We start from the raw sequence: 19,735 nt of genomic DNA on the forward strand, positions 1-19,735 counted from the left end.
TAATATTGCTAGACGAGATACTAAGATACATAGACCTGTTGTAGGCATGCCTGTTATTTATGTTAAAATAGGAGATCATTGTTATCATGGCTTATGTGATATGGGTGCTAGTGCTAGTGCAATACCCTATGATTTATATAAAGAAATTATGCATGACATTGCACCCGTTGAATTGGAAGATATTGATGTTACAATTAAGCTTGCCAATAGAGATACTGTTAAACCTTTTGGGATTGTTAGAAATGTTGAAGTCTTGTGTGGGAAGGTCAAATACCCTGCTGATTTTCTTGTTCTTGGTTCTCCACAAGATGACTTTTGTCCCATTATATTTGGTAGACCCTTCTTGAACACTGTTAAAGCAAAGATTGATTGCGAAAAGGATGTTGTTACGATTGGCTTGGATGATATGACTCATGAGTTTAACTTTGCTAAATTTCATAGACAACCTCGTGATAAAGAATTATCTAGTAAGGATGAAATAATTGGTCTTGCTTCCATTGCCGTCCCTCGTACTGATCCGTTAGAACAATCGTTGCTAGATCATGAAAACGAAATGTTTATGAAGGAAAGAAGGAAAATAGATGAAGTGTTCCTTAAACAGGAACCTATGCTAAAACATAACCTTCCCGTTGAAATTCTTGGGGATCCCCCACCACCCAAGGGTGATCCCGTGTTTGAACTCAAACCATTACCTCATAATCTTAAGTATGCTTATCTTGATGAGAAGAAAATATATCATGTTATTATTAGTGCTAACCTTTCAGAGTAAGAAGAAGAAAGATTATTGAAAACTCTGAAGAAGCACCGAGCTGCTATTGGATATACTCTGGATGATATTAAGGGCATTAGTCCCACGTTATGCCAACACAAAATTACAGTGGAGAAAGATGCCAAACCAATTAGAGATCCTCAACGACGACTAAATCCCAAGATGAAAGAAGTGGTAAGAAAGGAGATACTAAAGCTCCTTGAAGCAGGTATAATTTATCCTGTTGCTGATAGTGAATGGGTAAGTCATGTCCATTGTGTTCCTAAAAAGGGAGGTATTACAGTTGTTCCTAATGATAAAGATGAATTGATCCCGCAAAGAATTATTACAGGTTATAGGATGGTAATCAATTTCTGTAAATTAAATAAAGCTACTAAGAAAGATCATTACCCTCTACCTTTTATTGATCAAATGCTAGAAAGACTGTCCAAACACACACATTTCTCCTTTCTAGATGGTTAATCTAGCTTCTCTCAAATACCTGTGTCGGTGGGGGATCAATCTAAAACTACTTTTACTTGCCCTTTCGGTACTTTTGCTTATAGACGTATGCCTTTTGGTTTATGCAATGCACCTGCTACCTTTCAAAGATGCATGATGGCTATATTCTCTGATTTTTGCGAAAAGATTTGTGAGGTATTCATGGATGATTTCTCTGTTTATGGATCCTCTTTTGATGATTGTTTGAGCAACCTTGATCGAGTTTTGCACAGATGCGAAGACACTAGTCTCGTCTTGAATTGGCAAAAGTGCCACTTTATGGTTAATGAAGGCATTGTCTCGGGGCACAAGATCTTCGAGAGAGGCATTGAAGTTGATAAAGCTAAAGTTGATGCTATTTAAAATATGCCATGTCCCAAGGACATAAAAGGTATAAGAAGTTTCCTTGGTCATGCCGGTTTTTATAGGAGGTTCATTAAGGATTTTTCTAAGATCTCTAGGCCTCTGACCAATTTATTGCAAAATGATATTCCTTTTGTCTTTGATGATGATTGTGTAGAAGCATTTGAAATACTTAAGAAAGCTTTGATCACTGCACCTATTATCCAGCCACCTGATTGGAATTTACCTTTTGAAATTATGTGTGATGCAAGTGATTATGATGTAGGTGTTGTTCTAGGGCAAAGAGTTGATAAGAAATTGAATGTTATCCAGTATGCTAGTAAGACTCTTGATACTGCCCAGAGAAATTATGCTACTACTGAAAAAGAATTCTTAGCAGTTGTATTTGCATGTGAGAAGTTTAGACCTTATATTGTTGATTCCAAAGTTACTATTCACACTTATCATGCTGCTATTAAATATCTTATGGAAAAGAAAGATGCTAAGCCTAGACTCATTAGATGGGTTCTCTTGCTCCAATAATTTGATTTGAATATTATTGATAGAAAGGGAGCTGAGAACCCCGTTGCAGACAACTTGTCTAGGTTAGAGAATGTTCTTGATGACCCACTGCCTATTGATGATAGCTTTCCTGATGAACAATTAGCGGTCATTAATGCTTCTCATACTGCACCATGGTATGCTTATTATGCTAATTTTATTGTTGCTAAATTTATACCACCTAGTTTCACATACCAGCAATAGAAAAAGTTCTTTTATGATTTAAGACATTATTTTTGGGATGACCCACATCTTTATAAAGAAGGAGTATATGGTGTTATTAGACGCTGTGTGCCTGAGAATGAACAGGAACAGATCCTACGCAAGTGTCACTCTGAATCATATGGAGGACACCACACTGGAGACATAACTACACATAAGGTATTGCAATCCGGTTTTTATTGGCCTACTCATTTCAAAGATGCCCGTAAGTTTGTTTTGTCTTGTGATGAATGTCAAAGAATTGGTAATATTAGTAGATGTCAAGAAATGCCTATCAACTATTCTCTTGTTATTGAACCTTTTGATGTTTGGGGCTTTGATTATATGGGACCTTTTCCTGCCTCTAATGGTTATACACATATTTTAGTTGTTGTTGATTACGTTACTTAGTGGGTAGAAGCTATTCCAACTAGTATTGTTGATCATAACAATTCTATTAAAATGCTTAAAGAAGTTATTTTTCCGAGGTTTGGAGTCCCTAGATATCTTATGACTGATGGTGGTTCACATTTTATTCATGGTGCTTTCCGTAAGATGCTTGCTAAGTATGATGTTAATCATAGAATCACATCTCCTTATCCCCCATAGTCTAGTGGTCAAGTAGATTGAGCAATAGAGAACTCAAATTAATTTTGCAAAAGACTGTGAATAGATCTAGAAAGAATTGGTCCAAAAAACTTGATGATGCATTATGGGCCTATAGAACTGCATACAAAAATCCTATGGGCATGTCTCCATATAAGATGGTTTACGGAAAAGCTTGTCATTTACCTCTAGAACTTGAACATAAAGCATATTGGGCTATTAAAGAGCTCGACTATGATTTCAAACTTGCCGGTGAGAAGAGGTTGTTTGATATTAGCTCACTTGATGAATGGAGAACCCAAGCCTATGAGAATGCCAAACTATTCAAAGAAAAAGTCAAATGTTGGCATGACAAAAGGATACAAAAGCGTGAGTTTAACGTAGGTGATTATGTGTTATTATGCAACTCTCGTTTAAGATTTTTTGCAGGAAAACTTCTCTCTAAATGGGAAGGTCCTTACGTTGTCGAGGAGGTCTATCGTTCTGGTGCCATAAAAATCAACAACTTCGAAGGCACAAGTCCGAGGCTGGTAAACGGCCAAAGAATTAAACATTATATTTCAGGTAATCCTGTCAATGTTGAAGCTAATATTATTGAGACCGTAACCCCGGAGGAATACATAAGGGACACTTTCCAGAACGTTCCAGACTCCGAAAAGGAATAGGTATGTGGTACGGTAAGTAAACCGACTCCAAAACAAATCTAAAGGAATTTTTTATCAATTTTGGAATATTTAAGAATTTTAGGAAGAAACAAGTAGTCCGGGGAGGACAGGAGGCCTCCACGTGAGTGGAGGGCGCGCCCACCCTTACTGGGCGCGCCCCCTGTCTCTTGGACACCTCGTGTGTCTCCCGGACTCCGTTTTCATGCACATTACATGTTTTGGTCGGTAAAAAATCATTATATAAACTCCCCAAGGTTTTGACCACCATATCACGCAAATATCCTCGAGTTGTTTTCTGTTTCAGAGCTAGAGCACCATGGCGTGACCCTCCTTGAACAATGAAGACAATGATGCTTGGCTATTGAAGATAGAGCTGAAGAGAGAAGAACCAGAAGAGATCAACAAGGATGAAAGGATCAAGAAGGCCATGGAGGTTCAAGCCCCGACAGTGAAAGAAGAAGACATCCCTCAACCATTACCTAACCTCTTTACTCCAACTAAGATTGAAGCTTTCAAGATGATTGAGTTAGCTCACATACAGAATAAGTATCTCACACAGGAGAATATTTTGTTGAAGGATCATATCGCCGGACTCAAGGGCATTATCCGCAAGTTGGAGGAACTTTTATGCTCTATGTGCGATTATCCATCATCATCACCACCTCCATAACCTTCGATGACATAATCACATGGGTATGGGCACTCCCCTTGGCAACTGCCAAGCTTGGGGGAGGTGCCCCGGTATCGTATCACCATCACACTTCTATCTTTACCATTTTATTTAATTCGATCCTTTTAGTAGTATCTTGATCTAGTACATTGAAATTTTGATATCAAGTAGTTTTGAGTTTTGCTTCGTGATCTCTTTATGTAATCGAGTCCGTGAACTATCTATAATAAAGTTTAGTGTTCAGTCAAGGGCTTTGCTATCTTGCTATGATCTTGAGAAAGTAAAAAGAATAAAAGAGTTAACATTGATCTTATGGTTAGTGATGACTTCACACATAGAAAGTATGAGGCATAAAAGTTGTTGAGAGCTGATAAACGTAGTTTTGGTCATCGTTGCAATTAATAGGAAGTGATAAGGAAAGACAGGTTCACATACAAATATACTATCTTGGACATATTTTATGATTGTGAGCACTCATTAAGTATGACATGCTAAAAGAGTTGACGTTGGACAAGGAAGACAACGTAATAGTTTATGTTTTCTCACATCTCCGTTAAAGTATATTGTCATTGTCCTTCCAAACATGTTGAGCTTGCCTTTCCTCCTCATGCTAGCCAAATTCCTAGCACTAAGTAGAGATACTACTTGTGCTTCCAAATATCCTTAAACCCAGTTTTGCCATGAGAGTCCACCATACCTACCTATGGATTGAGTAAGATCCTTCAATTAGTTGTCATCGGTGCAAGCAATAAAAATTGCTCTCTAAATATGCATGACTTATTAGTGCGGAGAAAATAAGCTTTATACGATCTTGTTATGGAAGCAATAAAAGCGACGGACTGCATAATAAAGGTCCATACACAAGTGGCAATGTAAAGTGATGTTCTTTCGTACTAAGATTTTGTGTATCCAACCCTAAAAGTGCATGACAACCTCTGCTTCCCTCTGCGAAGGGCCTATCTTTTACTTTATGTTCTTACTTTATGTTTTTACTTTATGCTTGAGTCAAGGTGATCTTCACCTTTGCCTTTTTCATTTTATCCTTTGGCAAAGCTCCTCGTGTTTGAAAGATCGTGATATATATACATCCAATTGGATGTTCGTTAGCATGGACTATTATTGTTGACATCACCTAAAGGTGAATACGTTGGGAGGCAACACAATAAGCCCCTATCCTTCTCAATGTCCGGCTGAAACTCCATAACCACAAGTATTGCGTGAGTGTTAGCAACTGTAAAATATTATATGATAGTTGAGTATGTGGACTTGCTGAAAAGCTCTATTCTTGAATCTTTGTGATGTTACGATAAATTGCAATTGCTTCAATAAATGAGATTATAGTTTGTTAGCTTTTAATGAAGTTTCTGAACCATATTTGACATTGTGAATTGATTGTTACTTGAGCATAATAATTCATATGACAAAATCTATATATGTTGCTGTCATTATAATGATCATGATGCCCTCATGTCCGTATTTTATTTTTATCGACACCTCTATCTCTAAACATTTGGACATATTTTTCAATTTCGGCTTCCACTTGAGGACAAGCGAAGTCTGAGCTTAGGGGAGTTGATACGTCCATTTCGCATCATGCTTTTATATCAATATTTATTGCATTATGGGATGTTATTACACATTATATATCAATACTTATGGCTATTCTCTCTTATTTTATAAGGTTTACCATGAAGAGGGGGAATGCCGGCAACTGAAATTCTGGCTGGAAAAGGAGCAAACATTGGAAACCTATTCTGCACTGCTCCAAAAGACCTAAAACTCCACGAAACTTATTTTTGGATTTAATAAGAATTATTGAGCGAAAGAAACACCTCAGGGGGCCCACACCCTGGCCAGGAGGGTGGGAGGCGCGCCCACCCCTACTGGGCGCGCCCCCTGTCTCCTAGGCCCCCTGGTGGCTCCCCGGTGTCCATCTTCTGCTATATGAAGGCTTTTACCCTGGAAAAATCATGGGCAAGCTTACAGGATGAAACTCCGCCGCCACGAGGCGGAACCTTGGCGGAACAAATCTAGAGCTCCGGCAGAGCTGTTCTGGCGGGACACTTCCCTCCGGGAGGGGGAAATCATCACCATCATCATCACCAACGATCCTCTCATCGGGAGGGGGTCAATCTCCATCAACATCTTCACGAGCACCATCTCCTCTCAAACCCTAGTTCATCTCTTGTATCCAATCTTGTATCCAAAACCACAAATTGGTACCTGTGGGTTGCTAGTAGTGTCAATTACTCCTTGTAGTTGATAATAATTGGTTTACTTGGGGGAAGATCATATGTTCAGATCCTTAATGCATATTATTACTCCTCTGATTATGAACATGAATATGCTTTGTGAGTAGTTAAGTTTGTTCCTGAGGACATGCGTGAACTCTTGCTATTAGTAGTCATGTGAATTTGGTATTCATTCGATATTTTGATGAGATGTATGTTGTCTTTTCCTATAGTGGTGTTATGTGAACGTCGACTACATGACACTTCACCATTATTTGGGCCTAGAGGAAGGCATTGGGAAGTAATAAGTAGATGATGGGTTGCTAGAGTGATAGAAGCTTAAACCCTAGTTTATGCGTTGCTTCGTTAGGGGCTGATTTGGATCCATATGTTTAATGATGTGGTTAGGTTTACCTTAATACTTCTTTTGTAGTTGCGGACGCTTGCAATAGGGTTAATCATAACTAGGATGCTTGTCCAAGTAAGGGCAGTACCCAAGCACCGGTCCACCCACATATCAAATTATCAAAGTACCGAACGCGAATCATATGAACGTGATGGAACTAGCTTGACGATAATTCCCATGTGTCCTTGGGAGCGCTTTTCTCATTATAAGAAATTGTCCTGGCTTATGCTTTGCTACAAAAAGGATTGGGCCACCTTGCTGCACTTTATTTACTTTCATTGCTTGTTACCCGTTACAATTTATCTTATCACAAAACTATCTATTACCTACAATTTCAGTGCTTGCAGAGAAAACCTTACTGAAAACCACTTACCATTTCCTTCCGCTCCTTGTTGGGTTCGACACTCTTACTTCTGGAAAGGACTATGATAGATCCCCTACACTTGTGGGTCATCACACGCCTGGGGCCCAGGCGCGCCCAGGTGGGTTATGCCCACCTAAGTGGCCTTCCGCATCGCCTTTTTGCTCTCTATAAATACCCCAGTATTCCAGAAACCCTAGGGGAGTTGACGAAAATTAGTTCCAGCTGACGCAAGTTCCAGAAACACCAGATCCAATCTAGACACCATCACAGAGGGGTTCATCCTGTCCATTTGTGCCACTCCGATGATACGTGAGTAGTTCTTTGTAGACGTACGGGTCCGTAGTTAGTAGCTAGATGGCTTCCTATCTCTCTCTCTCTCTCTCTCTCTCTTGATTCTCAATACAAAGGTCTCTTGTAGATCCATATGATGTAAGTCTTTTTGTAGTGTGTTTGTTGGGATCCGATGAAGTTTGAGTTTATGATCAAATCTATGTTTTTCTCCATGAAAGTTATTTGAGTCTTCTTTTGATCTCTTATTTGCATGATTGATTATAGCCTCGTATGTCTTCTCCGATATTTGGGTTTTGTTTGGCCAACTTGATCTATTTATCTTGCAATTGAAAGATGTGCTTTGTGATGGGTTCGATCTTATGGTGCTTGATCCCAGTGACAGAAGGGGAAACAACATGTATGTATTGTCGCTATTAAGGATAACAAGATGGGGTCTATTTCTACATAAATAGATCTTGTCTACATCATGGCATCGTTCTTATTGCATTACTCCATTTTTACATGAACTTAATACACTAGATGCATGCTGGATAGCGGTCGATGTGTGGAGTAATTGTAGTAGATGCGGGCAGGAGTCGGTCTAGTAATCTTGGACATGATGCCTATATAATGATCATTCCATGGATATTGTCATGATTATTTGAAGTTCTATCAATTGCCCAATAGTAATTGTTTTCCCACCTTTGCTATTTTTCTCGATTGAAGCCGCTAGGGAAACCTACGGCCCCCGGGTCTCTTCTTTATAATATTTTCCTTCGTGATCTATTTTATTTGCTTTTATTTTGAGGTCTATTAAACCACAAATACAATAATACCTTGCTGCACTTTATTTTATTTGCAATCTATTTTATCCAATCTATTACAACTTTATTCTGTCTCCGTGCCAATTTCGGGCGCCGTTGCCCGAAAGGGATTGACAACCCGTTTAACACGTCGGGTTGCGAGTATTTGTTATTTGTGTGCAGGAGTTGTTTATGTTGTGTTGCTTGGTTCTCCTACTGGTTCAATAACCTTGTTGTCATCACAGAGGGAAATTGCTACCTTCGCTTTGCTGCATCATCCCTTCCTCTTTGGGGAAATACCGACGTTTTTTGTTCAAGAAAACATCACAAGCATGAACATATCAAGAATACTACCAAGTAAGCATATAACTAGCTAGATGTAAAGGAACATGCATATCCACGTTACTGGATAACTGACGATAGGCATGCATCAGAATGAACATTACTACTACCAAGCATGACATACGAAAGAAATACCAGCAACTAGTACATGATAACCAGGTGCATAAAAACATAGCACGAAGGTGAACATGATACTATAAGCAACACCGAAAAAACAATAACACTTACAGACAAACAAGAAGAGATGTATTAAATATTCAAGTTGAAAACCATGGCTACTGCATGGCTATCATGCAAGTGGTTGACATTGCCTGGAGATGAAGAATGCACTGGGGAGAAGTGCAGAATGATCGCAGTTGGAATCGCTAGAAAGGGTTCTCCCTCAGAGGGGGCTGATTAGGGGAAAGGGCAATAAGGTCATTTTCAAAATGTCAAACCATAGTGAAAATGATATGAACAGAACGGGCACGGTGACACAAAGAAGTAGGCTTTGGAATCACGGTTAAAAAGAAACGGCCGTTCGGTCATTAGCAGAAAAACAAATAAAAATATATGATTTTCTGTTGCTAAGGGGTGAACGTCCACTATTTAACCGATTCGGTCGGCGGCTGGAAAACAGAAGGCGCATTTTCTAAAATACGTCTATGCAGTAGTGAAAGCATATTGTTAGCATATGATATACTGGAGTACGCTTTCAAGAAACAGAAGCGTATTTTTGGTGGATTACGTCTCCACTTAAGCTAACGTGGTGGGGCGGGTTCAACGCTAGTGAGGCTTACATGCGGGGCCCGCGCCAGCTCTCTCTCTCTCATCCACTCCTTCTCTTCTTCCTCCCGACGAGGGCATAGAGGAGGCAAGGTCGGGCGCATTGCCGGCGATGGGGCGGCCGGCTTCGGCATCTCTACCCCAGGTGAGAGCAATGCTGGCCCCGGGAAGGGGCTTTGCATCTAGGTGGGTGCAGCACGCGCGCCGAGGGGGAACATGATGACAGCAGCTTGGACGTCGGCGGCAGAGGCCGTCGCCTAGATCTTTTCACCGTGCTTCTGGACACTCCGGGGAGGAAGTGGGGGTATGAGGAGATTCGTGGAGCTCTGGGGAGTGCTCAGGTGGTGGTAGAACGGAGGGAAAAAGGCTTGGTTCACCGGCATTTAAGACGGCCGATGCGGCAACGGGCGGGAAGGAGAGACTCTCGACCTCCGGGAATAGGCGCGGGAGGACAAGACAAGGGTGGGGATTCCATTGGTGAGCTCGAAGGGCTCAGAGGAGGTCTATAAATAGGCGAGCACCAAGGAAGTGGCCGCGGACGCGTGGCCGCGGCTCGGGCGTGGTAGTATACGCGTGTGCAGGCGAGCTGGGTTGATGGAAGGCGACGGAGGGGAGTAGGGCGCATGTAATGGGGTAGAAGAGTTCGAGGGGCACGGGGAGGACACGGCCAGGGGAGAACCGAGAAGAAACGGCACAGTCCGCCCGTGGACGCGCGGCGACGAGCGCCAGCGAGCGAGCTACCGGAGGGGGAGAGGGGTCCGGGAAGAAGAGGATGGCGTGGGTGACCTGGAAGACACGCCCGTGCACACTGCGACGCGAAGCAGAGGAGGGGCCCGAGCAAGAAACTAACTAGCTCGCGTCCATGGCATGCCAGAGCAGTGGTCACCGCGTGCACTGGTGCACACAATGCACGGTGGTCGAGGAATTAATGTCTAGGAGACAAGGGAGGCGGAGAAGAATGCCAAGGAGGAGAGAGCCAAGGATAGTGCTCACTGGTGTGATCACAGGTAGCAAGAAAACAAAGGAATGACAAGGTGTTTGGATTTGCTTGGAGCAGCTACTTGGTGATTAAGATGGTAGGTTTTAAGCTCAAGAAGAGAGGTTTAGCTAGTAGCTGCTGCACAAACCACCAGACTGGATAGAAATACAAAACATGAAGCAGCACTCACATGCTAGCTTGGAATGAGCCGACTTTTTGGGTAGATGAGTTATTTGGGCAAATGAGGGTGCCACAAAAAATTCATGCCATTTAGCCAAGCCAAAATGGTACTTCCTTCATACTGCACCTCTCTGGGCAGAATCTTGGGAAACATCCTGAGGGAAAATGGCTAAATTAAATGAGCCAAAAGCTTGTGGAGATAGGTCAAATGGGTATGAGAAGGTCCTGGAAAATTTTCAGCCATAATGGAGCAAGATAAAATACACTTGCTTCACTAACTAAAAATTTGGACAGAAACAAAGAATTGATCCTGGGCTCACATATATCAATGGAATGAGATGAAACTTAGAGGAGGGTTATGATATGAGCACATGAAGAGGCATGCAAAATGTCAACTCATTTGGATACTCCTAGCTAGTACTTCCTTCACAATGGCTTCTGTCCGATAGAAACTTTGAAAAATCACTGAGGAAGGTTGGCTAGGCAAATGAATTTGAATTTTAGCATGAGGCAATGATATGGACAGGAAAAGGTGTACGAAAAGTTTGGGATCAATAGGGCAAAGATAAATAGCACTTGCTTCACAATGTGACATTTAGGGAAGAATAGGAAAAGGAATATTGGTGGAATATTTTTGAACATGGCAATGAAATATTTTTCCATATTTGATGAAGATATGACCCAAACAATTTATGAGAATTATTTGGGAATTTTAGGAGTGATGGAAATATAGGTGGCCTCACAACCTAGGGCAGACAGGGTTATTCCTTTAACAAAAAAAGGAATAATCCCAAGGTAAAGAATATTGGGGTTGGTGCAAGATGAATATGACATGGTCTTGGGATGGATATGAGGATGAAAAGCCACTCTGTAAAGAAAGAAGAGGTCATCTTCTTCAGTTTGCAGACCACATAGCCATGAAAAAAGAAAACTCAAGCAAAATACTCAGAAAATCAAAAGAAAAAGAAAGGGCCAAAAAGCAGGGTGTGACATGCACCTACTATGAAACAATATCTAGTATATCATTTATGTTAGGTGTTTCATATTTCCAATTCCTTTGTAAGTATCTAGGTCAAACTACTGCTAGATGCTGCTAACGCGACACTACGATTAGAGACCCTTTGACGAAACTGTGTGCAATGCATTAATCGCAAACGGGGATGTAAAAAACGTCAAAAAAGATGCAAAATGTTTGTGATGGCAGAGTCATCAAACACGGTTCAGATTTTAGTTACATGTGCGATGTGGGGCATACGGTTGATCCATACGAGCGGTTTGCAATTAGACACAAGAATAGAAACGGGCAGCCATATCAATGTGTATGCAATATACGTCATACAGTTTGCTCCGATGAACTATTTGTTATTAGGGAATGCAACAAAATTGGCCAGCTAGATCAAGGTGTGTGTGATATACGGCATACGGTTTACTCGGACGAACTGTTTTCAATTAGGGAAGAGAAGAGAAACGGTTCAACTTAACAAGATGTGTGTGATATGCGGATACAATTCACATAGATGAATTGTTTGCGATGAGCCAAAAGAACACAAACATTTTGTGTAAACAAGATGTATGTGATACGCAGAAAATAGCCACTCGGATGAACTGTTTGCGATGAGAAATTATCACATAGACGGTTACTATAGTTAATTTGTGTGTGATTCTGTTTCTACAAAAAACTTTGAAAAATGCAAACTAGTTGCTTGCAGTGGCTAGGAGTATCGCACATGATGCGTCTGCGAGTAGTCGTGTGCGATGATTAGGAAGTTACACATATGTTTCCTTATGTTAACAAGTGTGTGATAAATCACACGTGGCACCGCATACGGTACTCGGGTTGTGTGTGTTCTCCACTTAGTCTTCCCGAACTCCAGTGAATGCTTCCCGCGCTCCACATGGGTCAATTGTAAAATCCACGCCTCTCCCCTCAATGATTTCCCGCCACCAGCTAATGGCTTTCTGCATATAACCAAGGCAAGTACGCACCACCACGAGACTCTGCGCGGATCTAATCCTCATCCATCTACCATTAGATATTCCAAGAATGCCAGGTAAGGACCAAATCTTCGACGTCGACCCCTACCTGTGTTACATCTTCGGCAAGGAGAACGAGCAGGAGCAGGTCGGGGATCAAGAACTTCATCGGCCGGTGCAGGCACCATGTCCCATCGGCAGCAATATCAGGATGACAGTCCTTGCCTGCACAATCGACATATTGTAGAGGAAGTGTGATTAGTAGTTTGCCATCCACCGTGTAGAAGATCCAAATCTGCTTGTTGGCATGATCAACGACCCACCCAAAGAGCCACCATCACCAGTGCTCATCGAGAGCCCGATGCCCCACAAAGAATGGGCAGAGGACCTCTGCAATTAGGTCAAGACACAGCCAGCATGCGGCTTCATCATTCCCGGCAACAGCCATGTCAACCTCGATCCCGATGATGTGGTGGCCAGGCTCGAGTGCATCCTTGGTGAGGTTGACATCCCCGACAAAGTAGAACATCGCCAACACGATACCTTGACGATGTAGGTGATGGATGCAATTTGCTACCAGGCCAGAGACATGGAAATGGAGCGGTTCCGTGGAGATATCATGTGTGCGATTGCACGCCGTCAAGCTCTTCTAGAAGAGGCCCAGCAGCCCTAGGAGCCTCCCAGCGCCAGCAGCTTCGTAGGCAGAGGTGGGTCGGGACACTTGGAATGAACGATCCCAAGGGTGCTATGCTGATCATGGAGTCCGAGAAGATCGTCGTTGGAAGGCCGCCAGCCCAGCCTTTTAGCCTAGATTTTATTATTATTGTATGCATATGTAGGTCGTGAGTGTTTTGGGCGTTGTCGCATGTGGCATTTTAAATTATCTTTAATATGTAAGACAATTATTAACCGTTGTCATTGTAAATTTGCCTCAAAAGCGAGTAGAGCGCATGCAGGGACGCCAGAGCAGACCGCACCGCAGACGCCTCAATGGCGAGCAAAACGCGCGGACGGACGCGAGCATAGTGCACCACAGATGCCTCAACGATGACCAGAGCACGCCGCGGCCGCCTCAACAGTGAGCAACCACATGGTCAACCTTCTCGCACCCTGTGGGAGGCACGACGATGCATCCATCAGACACGATGGTGATATCTTGACCATGTGTGATAGTGCGCAGACACGTACGCGTACATCCGAGAACGCGGGCCCACATTTCGGCCTTCCAATGCGTGGCATACGATTGATCCATAAGAATTGTTTGTGTCGTGGTAATCTCATGTTAGATGCCAGGGGGTGGCTTATCATGGATGGGACCAGAAGTACGTTGTCGGGTCCTGGAACCGGGAGTGAGCACAAGCTCGGACGAACACGAGATGTACCCAGGTTCATGGCTCTCGTAAGAGATGAAACCCCTACTCCTGCTCTATGGGGTGTCCGCATGATCACTATATCACAAAGAGTACAAGGGTGCTCCTAGAGCTGTTTGGCTAGAGGAGGAAGAAGGGCAAGGCTAGCTCTCTTCTCTCCCTAGATGTGGTGTGTGTTGAATGGGGTTGGAACCCTTTGCATGGGTGAGGCTTGGGGGGCTTTATAGGCCAACCCCCAGGGCTACAATGGTAATGTGGCCGGGTGGTAGGTACCGGCTGTGAGTGCCTATGGTGGTCGGGTTCTCCGTGGGCTGCTGAGGCATGCCTCTGGTTGGCCCCACCGGCTGCCGAGGAACCGGCTGACTGGTGGGGCCCGCCGCCTGCAGGCCCCTTCGACGACTCTTCACTATAGCGATGTCCGTGCTGAAGGAGGCTGTGTCGGGTGCGCCATTGCTACAGTGCTGCGCCGGGCGGGTCAGCGGCCGCCTGGCGGCGCTTACTGTATCCATGCATGCCGGGATTCGTGGGAGGCATGGCGCACTATAGCCACGCCCCAGCTTGTCGCTTGGTCGGTCTCAGACTCCAAGGGAGGGGACAGGCCTTCTGCTAGAAACTGACCTGTACCCTCGCCGCCTTCTAGTAGCGCATCGTCTTCTGGGAGTGCGCTGTCTTCTAGGAGTGTGTCGTCTTCTGGGAGCCGGCCATGTGGCACTAGCCATCTCTGGAAGCCGGCCATGAGGCTTGTCGGCCTGAGGGGCATGGCTTGCCCCGATGTCTTGAAATATTGTTTAGTGTGGATGAAGCTACCCGGGGTCTATCCCCCCGACAGTAGTCCCCGAAACTGGTGAGTTTCTAAGACCAGGCACCGTAGTGCCTCGAAAGTTTCCCCTTCAAGGGATCTTCCGCCTTCTGCTCCATCTATTTGGGAGGGGCCGGATGCAAAGAGACGGCCGCAGCTGCGGCCGCTTGATGGAATTCAGATCAACAAGGTGGGAGCTGGAGGGGCACCGCCCGCCACACGCACACCATGGGGCGCCAGCAGGCCAGGCCGGCCTGCTAGCCCACGCGCGCGACGGGACATCGCCGCAGACTAGGGCCTGCCACTACAGGGCCTTGGCCCGCGCGCGGATCCACTACGGCCGAGGGCGGCGGTTGCCCTTCTGTGGCGCAGTTAATGCGCTTTTACTGTGTGGAATACATTGGGCGCGTGGGGCGTGGGGCGCAGTTAATCCTGCGCTCCCACATCGCCTCAGCTTCGGCAAGCCGGCTATAAATAGGAGGGGAAGGAGGAGGAGGGGCGGCACAACACACGTGCTCCCCCTCCTTCGCCTCTTCTACCTCTCGCTACCGCTGCTCTATTGCGACCGCTGGTTCTTAGCTGTTATCGCTTCGTCACAGCTACCGCTCCGTCGTAGCAGCCGCTCTACCTCAGTCACCTCGCACTTCCGCCGCATTGTTTGTTGTCGTCATCTTCGAGCTTCTCCGAGCCGTCCTAACGCCATGGCAAAGAGCGGTTGGTTGGGCTCCAACGTGTATGGAGACCATATTGACTTCCTTCGCACGACGAGGAGGCTTCCCCACACCGACAATGTGGGGGTGCGTCGCCCTCCCGAGCGGGAGATCTCGCGGCGGCTGCTACGTCTTGAGCTCGCGTTGGTTTTTCTTGAAGAGGAAAGGGTGATGTAGCAAAGTAGCATAAGTATTTCCCTCAGTTTTTGAGAACCAAGGTATCAATCCAGTAGGAGGCTCCTCAAAAGTCCCACGCACCTACACAAACAAACAAGAACCTCGCAACCAACGCAATAAAGGGGTTGTCAACCCCTTCATGGCCACTTGCAAAAGTGATATCTGATAGAGATAATATGATAAGATAAATATTTTTGGTATTTTTATGATACAGATTGGAAAAGTAAAGATGCAAATAAAAGTAGATAGTAAACTTATATGATAAAAGTTAGACCCGGGGGCCATAGGTTTCACTAGTGGCTTCTCTCAAGATAGCATAAGTATTACGGTGGGTGAACAAATTACTGTCGAGCAATTGATAGTAAAGTGCATAGTTATGAGATTATCTAGGCATGATCATGTATATAGGCATCACGACCGTGACAAGTAGATCGACTCCTGCCTGCATCTACTACTATTACTCCACACATCGACCGACTCCTGCCTGTATCTAGAGTATCAAATTCATAAAGAACAGAGTAACGCATTAAGAAAGATGACATGATTTAGACGGATAAACTCATGCAATATGATATAAAACCCATCTTTTAATCCTCGATGGCAACAATACAATATGTGCCTTGCTGCCCCTGCTGTCACTGGGAAAGGACACCGCAAGATTGAACCCAAAGCTAAGCACTTCTCCCATTGCAAGAAAGATCAATCTAGTAGGCCAAACCAACACTACAAAAAAGACACATCCGTGACATTTTGGGCTGAACAAATTTTTTTCCGTCATACATATGACACTTCTATGACGATAATTGTGACAAAACCCGGTATCATCATAGATGTGGTGGGATCCTACTTCTATGACAAAAAATCATGACAGAAAATGGGCTTTTCGTCCGGGGCAGGCCGGAGACGCAGCTGCATGATATTCTTTGGGCCGTCCATGACGGGAAAAACCATGGTAGAAGCGAGGTTGAGGAAAAATTTCGGGGAGTTCTCGGTTACGGTGAGTTGTCGGGGGCCGAGCGATGCGCGTTTCTCTCGTACACGTATGCGCGTATGTGCGAGGCGTTGGCTCTAACTGAACCCGAGCAAGGCGTTGGGCTCTAACTGAACCCGAGCGATTGCACTGCAGGCTACGCATTACTGAACCCGAGTGATCGATCGATGGCTGTTAACTGAACCCGATCGAGTGATTCCTTTGCTACTGCTGCTAACTGAAACCGATGGATGTTGCCTCTCTGGATGAACAGTGAGTGTGGAGGGGTGGATGAACAGTGAGCAGTGCCGTTGCCTCTAGATGAATAGGACCCCGTGGTGTGGAGGGCTGGATGAACAGGACGACCCCGTGGAGGGCTGGATGAATAGTAGATGGTGGAGGGGTGGATGAATAGTATCCCGTGGAAGGGGTGGTTGAACAAGAGCCCGTGGACAAGGGTGGTTGAACAGTAGCCAGTGGAGTAGCGCGTGGTGGAGGCTGGATGAAAAGGAGCCCGTGGATGAACAGTCGCAGGTGGAGGTTGGAGGAGGTCGACGGTGGATTAATAGTAGCCCGTGTAGGCTGGAGGATGTCGACGGTGGAGATGAACAGTATCCCGTGGAGTCCCGTTTTGCGGTACGCCACACCCCTCCCGATGAACAGGACCCCCGTTTCGACCGTATCACTCCAACACAAGTACGTTTCGTCCGTTTTGCGGTACGCCACACCCCTCCCGATCAACAAGACCCCCATTTCGACCGTAGGAGGTCCGTTTCGTCCGTTTTGCGGTTCGCCACACCCCTCCCGATCAACATGACCCCCGTTTCGACCGTAGGAGGTCCGTTTCCTCCGTTTTGCGGTATGCCAGACCCCCCCCCCCCCCCGATGAACAGGATCCCGTTTCGAACGTGGCCGGTCGAACACAAGGCCGTTTCCTCCATTCTGTGGTACGCCAGGCCTCGTTTCCATCGCCTGTTCCGTCCAAGCCCTCCCGATGAACACGACGACACATTCCGTTCCGACCCAGCCGGTTGGCTCCCCATGAACACAAAGACGACACTGTTTCCCCATTCCGACCCAACCAATGTACACGAGCCCTGGCCGTATGTATATATGCGCGAATATGCATTCGAGACCCCGCCCCTATGTACACATACGTGGCCGTATTTTCTTTCTTGCACCCTGGCCGCTATACGTATGTGTACATGCTACGTGCGCGCCTATACTACGACACGTGCGCGCCTCTACATCGACCAGTATATATGTATGTACACGTTCGTGACCAGAATGACAACTCTACGTACGCTTTGACCAGGTGGGTCCCGACTGTCAGGCACTTCCTTGGGTGCGAAGATGTAGCTGGTGGGTCCCAGCTGTCAGCGGGGCGAATCATTTTTTTTTGCCCGGACGCAATTCCTTGCGTGCGAAGGTGTAGCTGGTGGGTACCAGTAGTCAGGGGGGAAACGTTTTTTTCACGAAATACGGTGGCCCGTCTGGTGGGTCCCTGCTGTCAGGTGGAGGAATAATTATTTTGCGCGTAATAAGGAGGCACTTCCTTGCGGTCGCCGTGGACCCACCTGTCAGCCTCTCCACGTACACTCCACGTCCGATGGAAGACGTTCCTTGACCACGTTGACCACGCCGTTCTAAGAGCACCAGAGGACGACGCGGAGCCGGGGAAGACGCGGCAGTGGATGCCCACACGTAGAGGAGTACGAGGATTCACTGGTTCGCTGCGGTGTGAGGATGTCGTCACCGCAGAATAACAGTTAACAGGGGGTGTGGGTGAGTAGAGGGATGTCCTGGCCAGCGGTGGGAGTAGTAGGGGGTGGTGAGGCCTCCGCTGAATCGTAGCCGGCCACGGGAGGTAGGAGCACGAGACACGACCGGCGCTGGTTTTGGCGGCTGGAGCAAGAAGACCAGAGGTTGAAGAAGCACTACGGCCGTTGGATGGACATCGTACGGTCACTTGAGCTAGAATCATGCATATTGACTAAGTTGACAAAGCCCTCCGTCCCTGTCAACGTAGTAGGCCCACAAGTCAGCGGCGGTAACGTTTTTTTCGTGAAATACAGAGGCCCTTTCGGTGGGTCCCTGATGTCACGTGGAGGAATCATTATTTTGCGTGTAATAAGTAGGCATTTTCTTGCATGCGGCCATGGACCCAGCTGTCAGCCTCTCCACGCATAGTCCACTTCAGATGCATGTCGATCGTTGACCATGTTGACCAGGCCGTGCCGAGAGTACCAGGGGGATGGACAACGGAGACGCCTAGGAAGGGAACGAGATGGAGGCAGGGAAGACTCGGCAGTTGTTTCCCAGGTGGAGGGGAGTACGACTGTACGAGGGTTTACTGGTTCCTTTGCCGTCGTCGGAGAATAACAACAGGTGTGGGTGCGTAGAGGGATGGCTAGGCCAGCGATGGGAGTACGGTGGGGCGGTGAGGCCTGCGCGGCAGCACAGCCGGCCGCGGGGAGGAGGGAGCAGGCAGTCCCACTGGCGCTTGTTTGAGCGGCTGGAGCAGGAAGAGCAGAGATTGAAGAAGCACGACGGCCGTTGGATGGAAATCCAACAGTCACTGCTTGTGCGTCAACCTTTTTTTTTCAGGAAAGCCTCAAATCTATGGAAAACAGCATACAGCCCATCTGCCATTATTTCTAATAATTTACAGCCCATTTGCTAATTCTTAAGGGTTTTTTTGGAGCCCATATTCTTTTTGTTAGCATTACAGCCCATATTGTGGCCACGGTTAAAAAATTATACGAAATTTTGCATATTTCGGTGCGGTCCGAACTGTTTTTAATCCCGAAATTTCGAGTCACATTCAAACTGATTTTAAAAATAAATGTATATCAATATAAAGTCCAACAAATTGTCCACGCATAAAAATCAATGCAATTTAAAATCTCGAAATGAAAAAAAGAAATTTGAAACTAATTGCCGGTTGATGTGTTTTAAAAATGTACAACCCATTTCTCATTACTGATAGGCCATTTTCTCGGCCAGCCGAATGAAGCTCTCCTCATCTTGAAAGATTTGCAGCCCAATAGGCCTGACAAAGCGACTTACTTGGCAAATCACAAAAAAACTGGGTTGTGGCC

The sequence above is a fragment of the Triticum aestivum genome, chromosome 6B (assembly GCF_018294505.1).
Source record: "Triticum aestivum cultivar Chinese Spring chromosome 6B, IWGSC CS RefSeq v2.1, whole genome shotgun sequence".
NCBI lineage: Eukaryota > Viridiplantae > Streptophyta > Magnoliopsida > Poales > Poaceae > Triticum > Triticum aestivum.